Source organism: Ornithorhynchus anatinus, chromosome 8 (assembly GCF_004115215.2).
Source record: "Ornithorhynchus anatinus isolate Pmale09 chromosome 8, mOrnAna1.pri.v4, whole genome shotgun sequence".
In the NCBI taxonomy this organism is placed as follows: Eukaryota; Metazoa; Chordata; class Mammalia; order Monotremata; family Ornithorhynchidae; genus Ornithorhynchus; species Ornithorhynchus anatinus.
Window position 1 is genome coordinate 64,521,073 of NC_041735.1, and position 24,071 is coordinate 64,545,143.

The window sequence follows — 24,071 nt, forward strand, 5'->3', positions numbered from 1 at the left end:
ACATTTGCATAGTGTTGGTGCTTCTTGAGATGTTGCCCAGGGTAACTATGTGACATCGATTTGAGCTTCCTCCTAAACCCCATTTGTCCTGGAAAGCTTAATGAAATATTACTCTTTGGCCGTCTCAGGAAAACAGGGAAGTATGAAGCCAAAATAAATTTTATTCATGAATGAATTGAATAGTAAGTTTGGACTTAAAATTTACAGCAGAACACCTGAATGCCTGTAAAATTATAAGCTATGTTGCCTTAAAGTGTCAATATGTTCCACAAAGACAACTGGGAGCTCCCCCGAACCAGTTAATATAAACATGTCACACTTTTTAGAGCATGATACTTCATCATTTTCCTTTCCTGTTGCTCACAATCACTTTGGAATTTGGTATTCCAACTATTTAAATCCAAATATAGAAACCTCACCAGTTATGAAACTCGTCTTCCCAGAGTCATTGAGAGCATTTAAATAGGAGAAAGTCAATGTGTGGGTCTGGGCAGAAAAAAAAAAGAAACATTCAGACTTTAAAACTGACCCACTGGCTCCCCTCTTCAAGGATTCAGAAGCATCTAACAAGGTCAATCAAACCACTCTAATGGTTGAAGAGTCTTTTTTATTTGACAATATTGGGCTTCTTGTCTGGACAACCATTTCAGCAGACTGCTAAGCGTGCTCCAAAATGCTCTCTTGGCTAGGACCAGCATAATCTACATAATCCATTCAGCTCTTATGTGTTTTTTTATTCTTATCCTTGAGAGCCTAAGCTCCCCAGGTCAGAGCTTATTTATCTGTAATAAATGAAGCCGTATGTTCTAATAAGCCATGAATGTTAAAATGCACTTCAGAAACATCACTGATGTCTCTTCAGATAAATCACTTTAATGATTGTCCTGAGGTTTCTTGATGTCATGGTCACTATGACAACGTTTTGACAAGGACGAGTCACTCTTGGCTACCTAGTCAAAGGACAGGTCATCTGTAATTTCTGCAAAAAAAAAAAAAAAATTCAAAGGAGGACCTCTGTTTTATAGGAAGCAATATCTTAATGAGTTGGTGTGCTGAAGCAGAAATTAAATGGAGCATTTAGTCCAGCAAAGAAAAAAAGGTAATAATGTTTCATTAAAGTTAAGGTTTTTGTATTAAAATAAAATATGCAAGTAGTTTAATTTTACAATCTGGGAACAATGCTTTCCTGTTGCAATGTAACTAAGTATTGTTTTTGGTCCAGTGCCTACAATTCAGTTTCTATTCATCAAAATGAATAAGATTATGCCCTTGGATAATATGTAGCATTTTACAGTGGTGTTCATTCTATTTATTTATTTTTACTTGTTTATTTGTATCGGTATCTGTCACCCCTCCCCCACTCCCCTGCCCACTAGACTGTAAACTCATTGTGGGCAGGGATTGTCACTGTTTTTTGTTGTACTTTTCCAACCCCTTAATACAGTGCTCTGCACACAGTAAGTGCTTAATAAACATGATTGAATGAATGAATGAATGACTATAGCTAGGTCTCACACTTTGTATGAAAATTTTCATCATTCTAACTCAAAGCAGTATTTGAGTTTCTCAGTTCTTATCCTAAAATTCTGCCTTTGAACATGGACCAAGGCCATTGCTCTAAAGAAACAGTGCAGACAAATGCCTTCTTCTTACTTAAATCATTTTTTTTCTGTCATTTTTCAAAGGTATGTTTTTATGTATTAAAGACAAGAAATTCATAATTGCAACTATCTCAGGGATTAAAAAAAATCTTATCATCAGAAAGTGCAGGCATTTTCCAATTCATTCTTAGATGGCTGGAAATTCATTTTTGCCCCCTCACTAAGTTTTATAGAGTGGAGTGTCACAGTTTTGACATTTACTGCTAGAAATATGTAGCAGTGAATATGGAAGGGAACTGTAGACAAATGGCACCTTTCCCAGCAGTGTTTCTGGGTTTAATTTAATCGTGGCCAATATGGAAATTCTGTAGAGGAATTCCTTGAATGCTGGCTTAGCCTACTTTTCCAGCAGGAGCTTTCATTTGCCTGACGGAAATCTTATCCAACAATCAATAACTGGTATTTGCGTTCCTACTCCTTACTATCAACTCAGCTGCATTGTACTTTCCCTAAGTGTTTAGTACAGTGTTCTGTACATGTTAAGTGCTTAATAAATAAATACCACTGATTGATGGATTATTGAGCACTTACTGTGTACAGAACACTCTATTAAGCACTTGGCGATGCACGATACATCAAAGTTGATAGATGCAGCCCCTGTCCACAAGAAGCTTACAGTCTACTGCCAGAGGCAGACATTCAGATGAATCACAGTTAGGGAAGTAGTAGAGTATAAAAATATTTATGTAAGTACTGTGGGGCTGGGGTGAGAATCAAAATGTTTAAGGGGCACACAGCCAAGTGGACAGGTGACTCAGAGGGGAGGGGAGATAGGGGAAATAAGGGCAAATTACTGGATGTCACCTTGGAGAAGAAGTGATTTTAGGAGGGCTTTGAATGCGGGGAGAGTGGTAGACTGTCAGATACGAAGGGAGAAGGAGTTCCAGATGAGTGAGAGGTTGTAGGAAAGCACTTTATTTAGGTGTTCACAATCTAGTGATAGAGACAAACCCTAAATTAAATTTCAGAAACAACTAATGCAGTATTTAAGATACATACAGGAAATTGTGAACACAAGTTCTCAGGTGGCGCTGAAGCAGCAGTTGGGAAGGATATAATTTTACTTTTTATTTGCAAAGTGTTCAGAAAGGGAAGTGTTGAAAAAGGAAGGTTTTAAGGCAACATTTACCGCTGGGTAGTACAAAAGGGTTACAGCAGCACAAAAGCTAACACAGTTGCCATTTAAATGTGTAGGAGGAAATGAAGAGAATAAAAAACAGAATTGTATTTACAATAATCATAATCTGTATGAGGTGAAAGGGGGTGTGGGGGCAGTATTGAAGGTAAGAAAAAGTCCTACAAGAATGACAGAACATTCCAAGGAACTTAGAAATTGGCAAAAAAAGTTATCAGCTAGTTTCAGAATTCCAACTAAAATAATCAAAGATATGTATTAAGTGCCAGAGTGCTAAGTACATGGGAGACCACAATATGAATGAGGTGCAGATTCCCTGTCCCAAAGGACCTTAGAGTCTGAGGGAGACTGGGAAAAATGATTCACAAATTGTGGGAGCAGGAGTTAGAACAAGAATATTTCAGGGAATCATACAGATATGCAGTAGAAAGAGCACAGCCTGGGAACCAGAGAACTTGGGTTCAATTCCAGTTCTGCCATTTGTCTGTTGTGTGACCTTGGGCAAGTCACTTTGCTTCTCCTAACCTCAATTCCCTCATCTGTAAAATGGGGATTAAGACTGTGAGCCCCATGTGGGACACAGGCTGTGTCCAACCTAATTATCATGTATCTATCCCAGGGTTTAGAGCAGTGTCTGATACATAGCAAGAAAATAAAACCAAGGAATACTGCCTTCCTGACTACTAATTTCATCTTGATTGGAATGTACATCTTCCCAACTGAACTCATTTCTAGAATTTATGATAGCGAGTGTGGGAGATAAGGAAAAGTTTCAGAGAAACTCTGCCAAGAAATGTGCATTGAATATTGTCCCTTAAAACCATAAATCCGTGATTTTAGAGAAGCAGTGTGCCCTGGTGGAAAGGACAGGGGCCTGGGAGTCAGAGGACCTGGGTTCTAATCCTGACTCTGCCATTGTCTGCTGAGTGATCTCAGGCAAATCACTTAAGTTCTTCATGCCTCAGTTCCCTCATCTGCAAAGTGGAGATTCAATATCTGTTCTCCCTCCTATTTAGACTGTGAGCCCCACATGAGACCTTCATTCATTCATTCATTCATTCATCCACTTAATCACATTTATTGAGTACTCACTGTGTGTAGAGCACTGTACTAAATGCTTGGGAGAGTACAGTGCAACAATAAACAGACATTCCCTGCTTAATGTGTATCTACCCCAGTGCTCACTACAGTGCTTGGCACATAATAAGTGCTTAACAAATACCATCCTCATAATCATTATCATTTTTGTTATTTATTGCTATTGTTCTCGTCTGTCCATCTTCCCCGATTAGACTGTAAGCCCATCAAAGGGCAGGGACTGTGTCTATCTGTTACCGATTTGTACATTCCAAATGCTACTACAGTGCTCTGCACATAGTAAGCACTCAATAAATACTATTGAATGAATGGATGAATGAATGGATGAATGAATAAATTTCATCCCTCAAAAATGGAATGTCTGAAAAATAAACTCATTCCAAGTAATTCAAAAAGGACAAGAAGAGTCTTAAATTCTATGAACTCCTTGTGGAAAGGGAACATATCTACCGACTTTATTATCCTCTACCTCCCCCAAGCACTTATTATAGTCTTCTGCACACAGTTACCACCCAATAAATATCATTGATGATTAATAATAATAATAATAATGTTGGTATTTGTTAAGCGCTTACTATGTGCCGAGCACTGTTCTAAGCGCTGGGGTAGACATAGGGGAATCAGGTTGTCCCACATGGGGCTCACAGTCTTAATCCCCATTTTACAGATGAGGTAACTGAGGCCCAGAGAAGTTAAGCGACTTGCCCACAGTCACACAGCTGACAAGTGGCCGAGCTGGGATTCGAACTCATGACCTCTGACTCCAAAGCCCGTGCTCTTTCCACTGAGCCACGGATTATGGAACAGTAGATCCTCAAAAACGTTTCCCCCAGTACACCTTCTGCTTATTTCAGCTCCTTGAGGTGATTAACATAAATTCCTTGGAAATTTGGAGTCCAGTTTAGTAGTTTGTTTTTTTTTTTTCCACCGACATTTTCTTTTGGGTTTTAGTCAACATTTGCATGTGCCTGGATATAATTTTGACAGGTGGGAGAACTGGCACGAAGAATACTTCTATTAATCACCATTACCCAAATGGGGAAACTTCCAGTCTCGATTTTATGACTAGCTCTTCGAGAGACGTGAGAGATTTTTCTCGGGGTAAACAACTTAGAATTCAACTTGTGAAAAATGGAACTGGGTTTTAATGGCTAATCGGCATTGGGTTTGGGGAGAAAGAGGACACCAGCGAAAGGCTCTCAACTCTAACAGAACATTAGCTGTATTTGATGTCCACTATCAGAATCTGAAGAATATTAAGGACTCCTTTGCAATTTAAGCTATTCAATTTCAAGACCTCAGAATTCAGGTATCCAGATTACTCATTTCTATATGCTCTTGAAAGTGAATGCTATTCTATTCAGTGAATCAAATAGGGTCATAAATACAGCACTGCATGCATATATTTTTTTAAGAGGGACTAATACAAGTTCTTTTCTCTTCAAAAAACCTTACCTTTTATTTCATTTTGAAGGCTTGAATTACTATTTCCTTTCACATGCAAATTCAGCCAGACACAAGGGGAGTAGGTTTTGTTTTTTGGTTTTTTTTTGTGGGTGTGTGTATGATTTCTCCCTAACTTTTCAGATGGCTGCAAAACGTTTTTTTTTTTTTTTTTCTTCTTTCAGCACCAACATCATTCTTCCTGACCAGCTCTAGTTATGCAGCGAACAGTTTGATGTCTCTTTGGGATCAATCAATGATTGGCATTTATTGAACACCTACCGAGCATGGAGTACTGTGCTACAGGCCTCGCAAAGTAGATTTAGTAGCTGTGAGCCCTACCTTTAAGGAGATTACAACCTAGAGATCCCATGGAAGCAGCGTGGCTCAGTGGAAAGAGCCTGGGCTTGGGAGTCAGAGATCATGAGTTTGAATCCCTGCTCTACCACTTGTCAGCTGTGTGACTGTGGGCAAGTCACTTCACTTCTCTGGGCCTCAATTCCCTCATCTGGAAAAGGGGAATTAAAACTGTGAGCCCCACATGGGACAACTTAATTACCTTGTATCTACCCCAGCGCTTAGAACAGTGTTTGGCACATAATAAGCACTTAACACATGCCATTATTATTATTATCATGGATGACAACATCTAGGCCAAACTTAGCTATCATCACTGGTTGCATGATAATTATTTTTAGATCAAAAGCTACTATTGGCAAAAGCAAGCAATGAATCAATTACAGCACCTAAGAACTGTAGTATTATCTACAGGAGGAGCACCACGGCCTAGAGGATAGAGCATGGGCCTGGGAGTCAGAAGGTCATGGATCCTCAGACAGGAAATGTGTCTGACTTGATTGTACGTTAGCACGTAGCACAATGCATGGTACATAGGAAGCATTTAAAGACTATCGGAATTAATCACTGCTATTATCAACTTACCTCCATCATCAGCATCAAGGAAGAATCCCAACCACTAATTCATTCATTCATTCAATAGTATTTATTGAGCACTTACTATGTGCAGAGCACTGTACTAAGCGCTTGGGATGAACAAGACGGCAACAGATAGAGACAGTCCCTGCCGTTTGACGGGCTTACGGTCTAATCGGGGGAGACGGACAGACGAGAACAATGGCAGTAAATAGAGTCAAGGGGAAGAACATCTCATAAAAACAATGGCAACTAAATAGAATCAAGGCGATGTACAATTCATTAACAAAATAAATAGGGTAACTAAGGTTCTGATACGTGAGCAACGGGGCAGCCCTGGAGCAACATTTCCCAGACCTCATCTCAGCCGCATAGGGCAGCTGTCTAAAGTAGAAGACAGCAGAAAATAGAAGCACGTGGGGTTTGTAAGCTAAAGAACAAAAAGCAACATAAAACGGGTAAGGAAAATAAATATTTTGCAGACCCAGTAAAGCAAAACCTCAGCTCACATGACAGAGCTGCCTTGTCCTGGGAGATAACAGAGGTAAAAGCAGGGCAGCCTAGTGGGTAGAGCATAGGTCTGGGAGTCAGAAGGACCTGAGTTCTAATCCCCGATCTGCCACTTGTCCGCTTAGGGACTTTGGGCAAGTCACTTAATTTCTCAGTTACCTCATTTGTAAAATGGAGATTAAGACTCGGAGCCCATGAGACAGAAACTGTGTTCAACTAGATTTGCTTATATCCACCTCAGTGCTTAGTAATTCATTCATTCAAATGTATTTATTGAACACTTACTATGTGCAGACCACTGTACTAAGCACTTGGGAAAGTGCAATACAACAATAAGCAGTGACATTTCCTGCCTACAGTGAGCTTACAGTCTATGGCATGGAGACAGACATAAGTACAAATAAAGAAAATTTAGATATGTACATAGGTGCTGTGGTCCTGGGAGGGACGAAGAGTAGAGGAAATAAGTCAGGGCAACACAGAAGAGAGTGGGAGATGAGGAAAAGTAGGACTTAGTCTGGTAAGGCATCTTGGAGGACATAGGCCTTCAATAAGGCTTTGAAGCACTAGAGGAGCAAAGTGTGCGGGCTGGGTTGTAGAAGGAGAGAAGTGAGGTTGGAGGGGGCAAGGTGGTGGAGAGCTTTAAAGCCGATGGTAAGGAATTTCTGTTTGATGCAGAGATGGATGGGTAACCATTGGAGTTTTTGAGGAGCAGTGATATTCCTGAACGTTTTTGTAGAAAATCAACCTGCATAGGGGAGTGAAATATGGACTGGAAGAGAGTGGAGTAGTTAGTACAGCACCTGGCATATATTAATCACTTAATAAGTAATAATGATGATAATAATAATAATGTTGGCATTTGTTACGCGCATACTACGTGTGAAGACTGTTCTAAGCACTGGTGGGAGGGGGGATACAAGGTGATCAGGTTGTCCCACGTGGGGCTCAGAGTCTTAATCTCCATTTTACAGATGAGGTAACTGAGGCACAGAGAAGTTAAGTGACTTTCCCAAAGCCACACAGCTGACAGGTGGCAGAACCGACAATAGAACCCATGACCTCTGACTTTCCACTGAGCCACGCATCTCATCTAACCCCAGCCTACTCTTTCTCACCCCCGACGCCTCACCCACCTCCTCCCTCAGGCCTGGAACTCCCTCCCCCTTCACATCCAACAGACCATCACTCTCCCCACCTTCACAACCTTATTAAAATCACATCTGCTGCAAGAGGCCTTCCCCAATTAAACCTTCCTCTCCACTATTCCCTCTTCCTTCTGTGAACTATATATTTGGATTTGTACTGTATAAGCGGTTTTCATCCCGCTCTTAGCCCCACAGCATTACTGTACACATCCTTGTACTCTTGAATTATCTCTCTCTCTAATTTAGGAAGTGTTCAATACATATGAATTATTGATTGATTTTTTAAATGTCTCTTCCTCTAGATTATAAATTCCTTGTGGACAAGGATCACATCTTCCAACTGTTGTACTGTACTTTCCTAAGTGCTTAGTATTGCACTCTGTACACGGTGAGGACTCAATGAATATCATTGTTTGATTAATTGACTGATAGAGAAGAACACGAGGTGGAACCAAAAACCACCTGGGGCTATCAATGCAGCCTTTCCAGAGAAGCAGCGTGGCTGAGAAGCAGCGTGGCTCAGTGGAAAGAGCACGGGCTTTGGAGTCAGGGCTCATGAGTTCGAATCCCAGCTCTGCCACTTGTCGGCTGTGTGACTGTGGGCAAGTCACTTAACTTCTCTGTGCCTCAGTTCCCTCATCTGTAAAATGGGGATTAAGACTGTGAGCCCCACGTGGGACAACCTGATTCTCTTATGTCTACCCCAGCGCTTAGAACAGTGCTCTGCACATAGTAAGCGCTTAACAAATACCAACATTAAACATTAATTTCCTAAAGCATAAGAGATCAGAGTTCTGCACGTAGTGAACACTCAACAATTGTGAGTGATAGGTTGATTCATTAATTGTTACTGTGTGCAGGACACTGTACTGAATGCTTGAGAGAGTCCACAGGTCTGATCCCTACCCAAAATAAGTTCACAGTCACCAGGGAGTACAGCAAAGGGCAATATTTGAACTCACATAGTGTTCTGCGTAGCCGTGAGTCCTGAAGCTTCATTTGCATATGGGAAACCCACCTTTCTCAGCAAAACCTTCAAACACCAAGAATGGCTTGTTCACACTTTCTCTTTCTGCCTGTGTCTTTTTCTTTCCTCTAGTGCTCCCACCCACCACATCAGTGTTTTCCCAAGGGACATTTAAAAAAAATAACTCAAATCCAAAATAGCCAACACCTTGAATTTTTCTACCTCTACTCAATTGAGACGATCACAATTCCATTTTTCTTGACATTAGATGAAGATTTTTGCACTTATAAAGAGGTAAAATATTTGGTGACATTCTTTTTCTTTCCTTCTAAGCAGAACATTTTTTTCGCGCTTTATGTTTCCCAAGACAACTGTTTAAGCCATCATACCTTTTATTTTTTATTTCCTCTACATCACCCTACTCAATTTTGAACAATTGCAGATGGAGGTGGGGCGTTCTGGGAGAGATGAGTCCATGGAGATGCTATGGGTTAGAGATGACTGGACAGCATAAGACAAAACAAGTGCTTTATAAATGCCAATAGACAGTGCTGTGACCTGGTAGTTCTTAGCTGACTACTAGAGTTCTATATGTTCCTCCTTCTTTAACTACGGGCACAACAATTTCTCCTTTCCAATAGTTCGGCCAATTTTGTTGGTCAGTGGTTGTTTGATGTGGTGTCACACTTTTCACCCCTCGTCTTGACTGTACCTGAAACTTATGTCTGACTTCCTGTTAGCCCAATCCACAGAGGAAAGTGTGTAGTTCATGGCATCAGTGAACGGTTCACATAAAACTTTCACGCTAATGAAATCACTCACTTGTGAAGTAGCTGATTTTTTCCACTTCAAGCCCTCTGATGCTTGAGTATATAGAGAGGAAAGTCCTAGCTTGCAGGCCTCTTTGTCAGTCCTATTTTGGAAAGCCTAAGTGAGAGATTCAGATGATTTGGAAGAGCTTATTAATAGGAAGCCAGGAGATTCATATGCACTCATTCTTGTCTTATGCCGTCAAGTCGTTTCCAACCCATAGCGACGCCACGGACACATCTCTCCCAGAACGCCCCAACTCCATCTGCAAACCACAGAGTAGATCTGTATTGTTTTCTTGGTAAAAATCCAGAAGTGGTTAGCCATTTCCTCCTTCTGCACAGTAAACCTGAGCCTCCACCCACTAGTGTCTCCCATGCCGCTGCTGCCCAGCCCACGTGAATTTGGACTTGTAGCAGATGGCCTTCCACTGCCCAAGCTAGCCTGTGTGTGTGTGTGTGTGTTCTGGGCAGGTCATTTCACTGCTCCGGGCCTCAGTCTTCTCATGTGTAAAATGGGGATTAAACACCAGTTCCCCCTCTTGCCTAGCCTGTGTCCAACCAGATTATCTTGGATGCATCCCCAATGCTTAGTATAGTCCTTGGCACATAGTGCTTATCAAATACTATAATTACCACAATTATTATGTCTCAGGTGGCAGTGAGGTAGTATTCATTCAATAGTATTTATTGAGTGCTTACTATGTGCAGAGCACTGTACTAAGCGCTTGGAATGTACAAATTGGTAACAGATAGAGACAGTCCCTGCTCTTTGACGGGCTTACAGTCTAACTGGGGGAGACGGACAGACAAGAACAATAGCAATAAATAGAATCTACGGGATGAACATCTCATTTAAAACAATAGCAAATAAATAGAATTAAGGCAATGTACATTTTATTATGATCAAAGGCTTCAGTGAGGCTTGGAGTAAGGGTAAAACACAGGGTGTCCCTAGACCACCTGTCAGTCAATCGCATTTAACCACTGCTTACTGTGTGCAAAACACTGTACTAAGCGCTTGGGAGAGTACAATACAACAATAAACAGACACAAATTCCTGCCCAGAAGGAGTTGGCCCATCAGAAAAATGCTCCTGAGGACTTTGTTGTGAATGAGACAGGCCGGAGTCCATCCAAACTGGACACTCCTTTACCTCTGAGACAGTGCACAGCCAGAGTTGGGTCCTGTTTCAAGCTAATCTCCTGCTCCCTTTAGCAACACAGAGAGCACAGTGCTCTGCGTGGGGAGAGGAGGTCGAATTATGGTTTTGAGAAATCATCTTGGCCTACTGGAAAATACCACAGTCCCAGTAGTCAGGAGACCTGGTTCTTATCCTGGTTTCACCTCTTACCTGCTGGGTGATTTTGGGAGACTCAGTTAATCTCTTAGTGTCTCAATTTCCTCATCTGGAAAATGGGGATTAAAAAGCTGTTTTACCTCCCCCTTAGACTGTAAGCCTCATTTTTAAAAATGGTATTTATTGAGTTCTTATTATGTGCCAGGCACTGTTCTAAGCATTGGGCTAGATACGAGCTAATCAGGTGAGATACAGTCCTTGTTCCATGCAGGGCTCACAGTCCTAATCCCCATTTTACAGATGAGGTAACTGAGGCAGAGAGAGGTTAAGTGGACTTGCCCAAGGGCACACAGCAGATAAATCATGGAGTCAAGGTCAGAATCCAGGGCCTTCTGAGTCCCAGCCCCCCACTGGAGCATTCTCTCATATAGTACAAGGGCTGTGCCTAATCTAATTACCCACTTATGCACTTAGCACATAATAATAATAATAATGTTGGTATTTGTTAAGCGCTTACTATGTGCCGAGCACTGTTCTAAGAGCTGGGGTAGACACAGGGGAATCAGGTTGTCCCACGTGGGGCTCACAGTCTTAATCCCCATTTTACAGATGAGGTAACTGAGGCACCGAGAAGTTAAGTGACTTGCCCAAAGTCACACAGCTGACATGTGGCCGAGCAGGGATTCGAACCCATGACCTCTGACTCCAAAGCCCGAGCTCTTTCCACTGAGCCACGCTGCTTCCCAAGTGCTTCCCAACATCATAAGTGCTTTACAAATATCAAGATTGTCCTTGCTATTCCTCAAAGTGTGAATTTCTCCAACAGCGTCCAGAACAGAACTCAGAGCTCCGGGCTCGACTGATATTCCTCATGCCCTTTCCCTTCTCATCCCCATATAGGGTCTGAAATTAGTCAAACAATGATATTTATTGGGATTTGACCCAACACTTCCCGGTGCTATTCCTGGTTCCTGGTAGAGTGGGTAGAGAAAAAGTCTGTTAGCACTAGTTAAAGGTGACTGAAAGCTGCAGGTCCTTGACTCCTCTCCAGTCCCCAGATGAATTCCCAGTATAAATTGATCACTGGTATTTTTTGAACACTTACCATGTGCAGAATGCTCTACTAAATGCTTGAAAGTAAATTATTTGTTCATACTAATGTCTCTCTCCTCACCCAGACTGTAAACTGGTTGTGGGCAGGGACTGTATTGATTATCATCCTATACTCTCTCAAGTGCTTAGAACAGTGCTCGGCGTACTGTAAGCGCTCAATAAATATGACTGAGTGAATGAACTGAGGGAATGAATTCATGAGAGAGTACAGTGTAACAGAGTTGGTAGATATGATACCTGCCCTCAAGGAACTTTCTGAGTAAAACACATTCAAATAAGCAGTTGAAACAGTACAATACACTACAGCTGTTAGACACCATATTCAGGTGTCACAACCGCCAGCCCTATCTTTTTTTTTTCTTTAATGGTATTAGTTAAGTGCTTTCCATGTGTCAAGCACTGTACTATGAGCTGGGGTAGATACAAGCTAATATGGCTGGATACAGTCCTTGTCCCATATAGGGCTCACAGTCTTATTCCTCATTTTACAGAAGAGGTAACTGAGACATGAAGAAGTTAAGCAACTGACCCCTGGTCACACAACAGACCTGTGGCGGGCCTGGAATTAGAAGCCAAGTCCTCTGACTCCCAGGCCTTAGATCTATTCAATAGGCCATTATCCACTAGATTACCAGTTACCCCCCATCCTACTTAGACTGTGAGCCCCCATGTGGGACCTGATTATCTTATATCTACCCTATCACTTAGTACAGCCTTTAGCACATAGTAAGTGCTTAATACCACCGTTATCGGAAGCAGGTTGACTCTGGATCCCAGGGGGCACAAGCTCTGCCCCTCGTAGCCCCCCACAGTCAGAACCCATCACCTGGCCCTTTCCTTCTCCCTCGACTCTTAAGATGCCAGTTTGGGTGATTATTTTGCAGCCCAGTGGCTGTTGATTCATTAAGCACAACCAACAACCATGCTATATTTAGTTTTTATGACTAAACTAGGGAGGGAAAAACACAAGCTGGTTTTGTTTATTCTGCTGTTAGCTTAGTATTTACCAAGAAGAAAAAAAAAACAACACAGAGTGTTTTGGGAAGCCTGAACATGAATAAAAAGATTAAGTGAAGAGAATGTAAATATTTTGACCCTCCAGAAACATCAAACAATAGCCATCAATGGCGATTGGCCTCCAAGTTCATCTTCTGAAGGCTATAGGAAGGCTTCTTCTCCTTACTGCCCTAACATTTATTTTTTGTTCCTAAAAAAAATCAGTATTTATTCTAGTTACAGCATGTTGGTGGTTTTTGACTGATCCAGGATTATCTTATGGTTTCTTGCTGCTCTAATTAATTTTTGAATCAAACATCTTCCCTGGCATTAATTAGACTAACAAAATATGAACTTTAAAGTATTAGTTTCAAAGAGTTAGTCTCTTTGCCAGGGAAGGTATTCGGAGTATTTTCCTTCTACTATTAAATGTAATCTCACATTATATGTATTTTCATTTAAGAAGTAATGAATTTTAGTGGTGAAACGATTGGTCCTTCAATAGTAATATTACTAATAACGGTTCTTATTAAATGCTTACAATGTGCCAAGCACTGGGATAGATATAAATTAATCAGATTGGACACAGTCCCTGTCCCACTCGGGGCTCACCATCTAAGTAGAAGGGAGTAGGATCAAATCCCCATTTTACAATTGGGATACCTGAGTCACAGAGAAGTTGTTACTTGCCCAAGGACACAAAGCGATAGGTGACAGAGCTAGAATTGGAACCCAGATCCTCTGACTCCCAGGTCTGTGTTCTTTCCACCAGGAGACACTACTTCTAGATTGTAAATTCCTTGTGGGCAGGGAAGGGGATCCTATCAGTTCTGTTATATTGTATGCTCCCAAACGCTTAGTTCAATGCTTTGCCTATAGTAAGCACACTCTGTATCCATTTTCTTATCCTTCCCCAGCATCTAGCTCTTAGTAAAGGCTTAATAAACCCCATAATAATGGCTACTATGTGCAGTGGATGTAATCTGGAGTATAACTTTGTATTTTATAAATGAAAATCTATTTGTACCTGGTATTATCCACTAGATTCGAATGAACTTCAGTTATTCTTGTAAAGAATATGCCTTCCCACCACTAAAACCATCCTGCTCAGATTTTGGTCTAAAAATAAAAGTGAAATTTAAAAGACTGATCAAATAGCTACCATCAGATATATCACTAAATTGGCTCATCTCAAATAATTGCCTCATTGCTAGGGAATGGGTAACACGTAGAGTGGATAAAAAGTATCAGGGTTTATTTGAAAATACATAATTTAGGCAGACAAAATGGATTAAAGGGATTTGTAAGTCTTTTGGGGAGGGGATGAAGTCCAGCCTATGACTTTATATTTCTTTAACATACTGAAACCATCTACTGCGAGGGGATGTTTCGATTATGAATGGTATTATAGAAGTGTGTTTTCTGGAATGCTGAGAAACCAAAGCACAGGATTTTCTTCATTTTCCCAATGTTTCCGTGAAATTGTTCAGATGGTTTCAACAGTGTTTGCATTGTTTAAACATCATTTACATTTTACTCTCCCTGTTCAAAGTCACATTCTATTGGGGCCAGAAGAAAGGGTCAAAACCCTTTTTAAAGACCAGATGATCCATATTCTGGACCAGCTTGTGGTCGGTCAGTAGCGTTTATTGAGCACTTGCTCTGTGCCAAGCACTGTATTAAGCACAATGATGCTGGGACCTAGGGATTACAGGAATGGGGTGGGGAGGAGGGATGTGGGTGGTGCAAGAGGAGGGGAGGAGTTAGATGGTGGAAGGGGAGGGAGAGGTGAGGTGGGAGAAGAGAAGCGGGATGGACAGACAGGAGCCAGGGGGATTGAAGGGTCACGGTGGGGTCAGTGAGGTAAAGGACAGCAATAACGATTTAATAAATGACAGCAATAACAACCCAATTGGGTGATACCCAGAGGAGATGGTTGAATTGGCCTTGAGTGTGAAAAAGTCAGTGACTAAGTGAGCCCTGGGGTGATCAGTTGAATAGTCTCTGGGGTGTACAGAGTGAAGGGTCCAGGGGGCTTGAGAATGAAGAGACCAGAAAAATAGGAGTAAACAGTCTGGGGTGGACAGAGTAGGTGAGAAGGAAGGCAGAGGAATGGAGTCCCTGAGGCTGGAAATCTGAGGGGAAGGTCCTCCTCATCCCCCATCTCCAGTAAGCACGATCCTGCCTGAGGAGCCTGGGTAATCAATGGTGTTCCTTGAGCACTTACTGTATGCAGAGCACTGTAGTAAACATTTAGGAGCTTACAATATAATCGAGTTGGTAGAACGGTCCCCTGCCCACAGTGAGCTCCTAGTCTAGGAGCAGAGTCGTTTGGTTTTTTTCTCGGCCTCTTCTCTGTCTGTGGCGGTCAGGATGTGGGATTGTCACGGGGCCATGACAGTAGTGGTCATGCTGGAATTTCTTGGTGACCACCTGGGAGAGTCCGCCTTCCCCTGCTCCCACGGAGGCCTCTCGGCCCCCTCCTCACAACCCCCTGAAGTTCTGCTTCCCAAGGAGCCAGGCCAGTCGGGGTTTGGGTTTGTCATCCCGCTCCCCCTTTCTATCAGGGGAGGTTGTGGCTTTGCTTTGTCATCCTGCTCCCTGTTTCCAACCGGGGCAGCTCTGGCCAACAGTCCAGGCCCACCCATGCCGAGGGGCTCAGCTTATTATTATTATTATAATCATATTTGTTAAGAGCTTACTATGTGCAACCTCTGTTCTAAGCACTGGGATAGATACAAGGTAATCAGATAGGACATAGTCCCTGTCCCACATGGGGCTCACAGTCTTAATCCCCATTTTACAGATGAGGTAACTGAGGCCCAGAGAAGTTAAGTGACTAGTCCAAAGGCACACAACAGACAAGTGGCAGAGCCAGGAGTAGAACCTGGGGATCCGATCTGGGAAAGAGGCCTCATATCAATGAGTTTGGCCCCTGGTCTGCTTGCTGCCCCCACAAACCATGTGTATAGCCTGGGTGTGAGAAGGTCCTGGGTTCGAATCCCTGCTCCACCATATGGCTGCTGTGTGACCTTGGACAAATCACTTTACTTCTCTGGGCCTCATCTGTAAAATGAGGATTAAGACTGTGAGCCCCATGTGGGACAGGGACTTTGTCCAACCTGATTTGCTTGTATCCACCCCAGCCGTTAGTATAGTGCCTGGCTTATAGGAAGTGTTTAACCAATACCACAATTATTATTATTATTATTATTATTATTATTATTAAGGTTTGGTGACCTTGTAATTTGAACTCTGAAGACAGTCAATCAGTAACCAATATAAACTGCTTGTCTGGCGGAGCATCTTGAAGGATTTCACCCGATTAACGTGTCACACAAAATATGCCGATGCATCATGGAACCTACTTGGGTTATATCCCCTTCTCCACCACTGGCCTGCTGTTGCCCTTGGGCAAGTCACTTAACCTCTCCTTGGCTCTGTTTCTTCATTTATAAATTGGGAGTAAGATACAACGCACAGAGCAGATATCAATTGAGAAACATATCTATTAACTGCATTAGAATGAGGAGTTCTTCCATTGAAAAAAATACTTTTTCTCTTTTATGGGGAAAATAAAAGCACAGACAAGCATCTGCATGTGGAAGTTTTATTTCAAGTTGAAATTATTTTAATGTACCTTAGGCCCACAATAGACTAAGCCAATAAAATCCCAGCGGCGCTCTGAAAATTGATTAAAAATAAGTTTAAATGTTTGCTTCATGACAAATGATTTCAAAGACATGATGAAAATATCCCTATTCTGAAAAATTAGTGCTTCGTCAGTTTTAATACAGCACAAGGAGATGCAACTGTAAAGGAGGCCAAAGGAAATGAGATTAAACATTAAGTCATTCTGATGGCAGCGTTAAGCAGAAAGATCAGATACGGGTAGAGTGGATAAATGTCCTGCTTACCAGCATAACATGTAGAGTAGGGAAATAGATGGATGAGAAGTAAATGACAGCAATAACAATTTAATGAACAACAGCACTAACAACATAATCGGATTCAGAAGAAGCCTCATGTCTAGTGGTTAGAGCACGGGCCTGAGAGTCAGAAGGACCTGTGTTCTAACCTCGGATCCACCACTTGCCTCTTGTGTGTGACCTTGGGCAAGTCACTTCACTTCTCTGGGCCTCTGTTACATCATCAATGAAATGGGGATGAAGACCGTGAGCCCCATGTGGGACATGGACTGTGTCTAACCTAATTTGTTCGTAGAACCCAGGTCCTTCTGACTCTCAGACCCATGCTGTTTCCACTAGGCCACACTGCTTCTCTCAGAAAAGAAGCCTAATTGTAAATGACCCAAGACAGACAATCTGTAGGATCCAAGTTAACTTATTCACGGCAAAACTTCCACTACTTTAAATATTTAGCTCTTTAATCAATTTATTTCTTTCTGTTACCTATTTCTTTGTCTGTGCTATGCACTGAATTTGAAAATAATGTTGAGACTGTTGCTTTATCCATTATTAATGAGCAGTTGGTTCATAACATTCTGCCTTGTAGCTAAACAGGAAGATTCACCTGATGAGATTCCACATCCCTCATCCTCAAATTTGGTCTAGTTGAACTGACATAAACCTTTGGGAGTCGAGTATCATAATTCTTCATCACCTATCATGCTGCCATCAGACTGACAGCTATCATGCCTTCTCTATAAACAACCAACTTGATATTTTTTTGTAAAACTGCTGGTTTGGGATAACTCCTCTAGTCCCTCTGACATTAACACCTTCAGCTTCACTTTGGAGGTAAAATTCATTTTTGAGACTTTCAAGTACAGTGATGAATATTTCAGAAAGCACTTGGAAGTTGTCAGAACTCATCTCATTCTGGGCTTTTGTTTTATTAAAATACCTAAAATTCTATCTGCAGAATTGCAGGGTGGTCTAGTGGAAAGAGCACAGACCTAGGGGTCAGAAGACCCAGGTTCTAACCCCAAGGCTACCACTTAGACAAGTAATAATAATAATAACGTTGGTATTTGTTAAGCGCTTACTATGTGCAGAGCACTGTTTTAGGCGCTGGGGTAGATACAGGGTAATCAGGTTGTCCCAAGTGAGGCTCACAGTCTTCATCCTCATTTTACAGATGAGGTAACTGAGGACCAGAGAAGTGAAGTGACTTGCCCACAGTCACACAGCTGACAAGTGGCAGAGCTGGTATTCGAACAAGTGGAGTAGTGCTCAGTATTTGCCATATAGTAAGCTTTTTAATACCAGTATTAATATTATTACAGCTAGTAAATTCTTCCACTATCACTGACCCTCTGTGCCTACTTGATACTAGGTGCTCCAGTGCTCAGTATTTGGCATATAGTAAGATTTTTAATACCAGAACTAATAGTATTACAGCTAGGAAATTCTTCCACTCTCACTGACCCTCTGTGCCTACTTGATACTAGGTGCTCCAGTGCTCAGTATTTGGCATATAGTAAGCTTTTGCTTTTTAATACCAGAACTAATATTATGACAGCTAGGAAATTCTTCCACTCTCACTGACCCTCTGTGCCTACTTGATACTAGGTGCTCCAGTGCTCAGTATTTGGCATATAGTAAGCTTTTTCATACCAGTATTAATAGTATGACAGCTAGGAAATTCTTCTACTCTCACTGACCCTCTGTGCCTACTTGATCATACAGTGGAATGAAGAGATACTGTCCCTGCCCTTGAACTTAAAATATTGTGGAGAGACAGGCAGACCTAAAATGTACTCATATAATAAAATGGAGGGTAAAACTATAGATGCAACTGACTAAAACCCAAAATAAGCCAAATGGAATAAGCAAACAGAGATGGACACTAGGGCTAAGAATGACTGACGGTCTGATATGACAAAGGGAAGTGAGGCTTATTCAGGGAATACTGCATGGTGTAGTGGATGGAGTAAGGACCTGGGAGTCAGAAAGTTATGAGTTCTAATCCTGACTCCGCCACACGCCTGCTGTGTGACCTTGGGCAAGTCACTTCATTTCTCTGGGCCTCAGTTATCTCATCTGTAAAGTTGGGATTGAGACTGTGAGTCCTGTATGGGACAGGGACTGGGTCCAACTTGATTTGCTCGTACCCACCCCGGTGCTCAGTACAATGCCTGGCACGTAGTAAGCGCTTCACAAATACCGTAATTATTATTACTGCCTGGAGAAGGGAATATTTTAGGAAGTCACTGAAGTGAAGTGAGACCTGGTCTGGTGGATTATAGTGTAAAAATAGTTTATATCACATCGATGAGACTTTTCTTCCGCCACTTAACTTTCTGATAGACTTTAAACTTGTCGAAAACAAGGATCATGTCTACCAACTCTTTCGGACTGTACTCTCTCAAGTAGTTTTAAAGTACTCTGCACACAATAAGTGCTCAACAAATATCAGTGATTGATTGATTCATCGGTTGATTATGTCATAAGGGAAAATCTTAGTGAAAATTAATCAATTAATCATATTTATTGAGCACTTACTGCATACAGAGCACTGTTCTTAGTGCTTGGGAAAGCCTGAGTTGGTAAACATCATCCATACTCTGCCACTTGTTTGCTGTGTGACCTGGAGCAAGTCACAAATTATCTGTGCCTCAATCACCTCATCTGTAAAATGGGGATTAAGACTGTGAGCCCCATGTGGGAATGGGACTGTGTACAACCAACCTGATCACCTTCTATCTACCATAGCACTTAAAACAGTGCCTGGCACATAGTAAATGCTTAATGAAGGCCATAGGAAAAAAAGGTGTTTACAGTCTACAGAGAAGCTCTGATCCTAAGTAGTGCTCCTGTTTTTTTTAGATTTGTAGGTTTGGGTGCTCCTCCAACTATATGTCATCCTTAGTAACATTCTTTGTGAGAAAGAGTCCAGGCTCCCCAGAGGTAAGAGCTGAAGTCGACGGCAGGCTGACGTTACTCCTGATCACACCGTGAAGACCGTGAAGAACAGATCAGCTGGCGGGGGTAAGATTCAAATTTGTGAATCATCCCCACGTCAAAAAATGACTCACAAATTTTATCACCGTTTTGAAAAACGGGAGAAAATTACTACTTTCTAGAAAAGCTCTGGCAGAAGAAAAGCCATGAATTTTCACATGAGTGAAAAATCAGGAGATTGTTTTCTTCAGAGAGAGAGTGAAAGAACCTCTGTGTTCAAGCTGAGAAGGAGCATATCTGTTGCATTCATCTCTTTGTCGATGCTATTGCTGGTGATTTCTTTGGAGTGTCGGGCAGGGAAATGCTGATGTAGGACCAACAAAGATTTGAAAAAAAAATGATAAAGGCAACGTGGCTGAAAGGTAGGGTGGGGATTGTGTCTGTCAACTCTCTGTTATATGTTCTTGTGTGTTTAGCACATTGCTCTGCACAGTGTAAGTGCTCAATAAAGACTGCTGATTGATTCACAGAGGGTCACAGCAACCAGGTAACAAGTTCTATACCAAATGCCAAGCACACCAGTCTAGGTGGCTAGGAGACCTGAATGTACAGCGTGGCCTAGTGGATAGAGCAAGGATCTGGGTGTCAATAAGACCTGGGTTCTAATTCTGGCTCATTCACCATGGGCATGTCACTTCATTTATCTGTGCCTCATTTACCTCATCTGTAAAATGGGGATTAAGCCTGATTAAGACTGATTTAAGACCTGGTTAGTTTGTATTTTTCAATAGTATTTATTGAGCGCTTACTATGTGCAGAGCACTGTACTAAGCGCTTGTATCTACCCCAGCACTTAATCCAGTGCTTGACACATAGTGAGCCCTTAACAAATACCATTGTTATGATAATGATGATGATGATGAAGACAATAACTGTGGTATTTAAGTGCTTATTATATGCCAAGCACTGAACTAAGCACTGGGATAGATACAAGTTAATCAGGTAGGACACAGTGCCTTTCCTGCATAGGGCACACAGTCTTAATCCCCAGTTTACAGATGAGGTAACTGAGGCACAGGGAAGTGAAGTGACTTGCCCATGGTCACACAAAGTAGATAAGTGGCAGAGATGGAATTAGAAACCAGGTCGTTTTGATTCCAGGTCCAGGCTCTAGCTTCTAGATGCCAGTCTCCTCACTGTCCCCTATGGGCCTCGCTTAGCATCCAGTAGCGGAACATGACTAACGATGGGCCAACCAGGCATGTAGCGAATGAGGAAGAGATTTCCCTCCTTAATAATGACGGTATTCGTTAACATTTACTCTGTGCCAATCCCTGCTCTAAGTGCTGAGGTAGATACAAGTTAATCAGTTTGGACACAGTCCCTGTGCCACAAGGGGCTTACCTTCGAAATAAGAGGGGGAACACAGGGATTTCATCCCCATTTTCAGATGAGGTAACTGAGACACAGAGACAATAAGTGACTTGCTCAAAGGTGCCAAGCCAACACTTAGCAGAGCCGGGATTAGAACCTGAAACGTCCGATGCCCATACCTTTGCTCTTTCCATTAGGCTTTATGGCTTCTCTTGAGCTGAACCTTCATCATCATCTGGATACCAAGAAACAGACCAAAAAATAGAGACAGACCCTCGACAAGAAAAAACCCATTAACACTTAGATTTGAACCCCATGCAGGACAGGGACTGTGTCCAATCTGAATATCTCATATCTACCCAAGTGCTTATAAGGATTTAATGAATATAATACTACTAATAATAAATAATAATTTCTCTGAGCCTCAGTCCCCTGATCTGTTAAATGGGGATTAAGACTGTGAGTCCCATGTGGGACATGAATTGCATCCAACCTGTTTAGCTTTTATCTACCCCAGTGCTTAGTTCAGTGTTTGGCACAAAAAACATCAAATCCAAACAAAACTGCAAGGATCTATCCTTCATTGAAAACAATGAGACAAGATGTGTTGGTCATATAATGATCATTTCACCCTCACTTGTACATACATATAGATATTACCCTCAAGAACATTTTCTTCAAAAAAAAAAAAGGATGGCGATATAAATTGACAGAGGGATTTTTTAAAAAACCCAAAATAAGGTAATTCTTTTGACAATGCTTATTAGCCTCATTGAAAATGAACATAAAATGGTTAGGTTTGACATGTTGAGTTTTAGCATTGAACATTAGCATTTCTATGCCACATCAGAGATCACCAACACATTTCATTTTCAAAAGATCTCTGCACAGTGGCTTTTTTATAGGATTTATTAAGCTGTTCTTATGTGTCAAACACTGTTCTAAGCGCTGGATTAAGTACAAGACAATTAGGTCAGCCACAGTCCCTGTCCCACATGATGCTCACAATCAAAGTAGGAGGGAGAACAGGTATTTTATTCCCATTTTACAGTTGAGAAATATGAGACACCGAAAGGTTATGGTCATTCAATTGTATTTATTGAACACTTACGGTGTGCAGAACACTGTACTAAGCACTTGGGAGAATACAGTGCAACAATAAACAGATACATTCCCTGCCCAGAGTGAGTTTGCAGTCTAGAGAACGAGTTTACAGTCTTGACTTGCCGAAGATCACACAACAAGCAGTTGGCAGAGCCGGGAATAGAACTCAGGTCTTCTGACTCCCAAGCTCCTTCTCTTTCCACTAGGTCACACTGTTTAATTGTTTGGTCACCAAAAACATTTGACACTTTCCTCAATGAAGTGAAGTTTTACTTTACTGCCATCTGTCTGTTTAATTCAAAGCCTGCTCTTTTACCATTGAGAATTCTCAATACACTAGGACACCTGATATAACCATAGCCAATAAATTAGTTTGCAATAATTTAGTTTGCTTTTTGGTCATGCATGTCATTTGCTCTTTCTAATGTTTATGCCAATTATGCTTTTGTCTGAATTTTACAGATTTCCCTTGAAATTATATTTCAAGACCCCTCCCCCCCCAAAAAAAATGGAGTCCACTAATCTCTTGGGAGAGCACAATAAAACAAAATAAATAGACACAGTTCCAGTCCATAATGAGGTTACAATTAAGAGTCTAGTTAAAAGAATCACTGGTGATGCAATATATGCTATGCTTTGCATTTCTGTCTTGTAAAAAATCTGCTAATTTTAATCCTTGTCTTCACCAAGCAAAAACACCTCTATTTCTGTAGCTAGAAATCAAAGAATAGTCATGTGGCTAATGGTACTTGTGTGTAGTATTAAATCTCTATCAGACTTGTATATTACTTTCTAAGCGCTTAGTACAGTGCTCTGTGCACATTAAGCGCTGCATAAATATAATTGAATGAATGAATAAGCTGCTGGTATGTATCAGAACTAACTATTGAGGTACAAAATAGATCATTTGAATCTAATTAAATCCGTGTTTAATTAGAAAAGAAACATATTTTGTGTATTACCCAAATGAACCCATATTGCTTGCAATAAACATTGTTAAATAAACATTTTCCCTTAGAACTCCCTAAATTAAGTAAAGTATTTGATTTTCAAGAATATTTCTATTTGGGTTATTAAATGATAGGAGTGGAAAATTTTGGCAGCATTAAAAAAACAACTGTGAATTTCATATTTAACTGTTTAGTGCTCTCCTCAGAAATGATTTCTGTTTTTGAAACCACTGATAAGAGGGTAGGTGAAAGAAATTACAGATGGTAAGAAAGAGTGAGAAGGTTGTTTTTTTTTTTTTTCTTTTTAGGTAGTGACCAATTGCTCTAATCTCTTTTACACTGATGTGGATACATTGCTCGCACTACAGATGACTCACTTAAAGTGTTTTGCTGATTCTCCATGATTAGCAAAATACAATAAAAGCACAAAATTACTATAATTTAGGACTTGTATCTATGACACCATACTGCCTCTCTAGTTGCTTTTCTCTAGGGATAAAAAGGTTAGATTTCTATAAATAGAACATGATCCAATATTCTGTCCCATTGGCTGTTATTTGATTTGGAAAATCGGTGACATTTTCTTTTAAACTGGGTGCATTCTAAAGGTGACACTACAGTATTTGTTTTTCAAGTATACTATGTATACAATGATGTGTGTGTT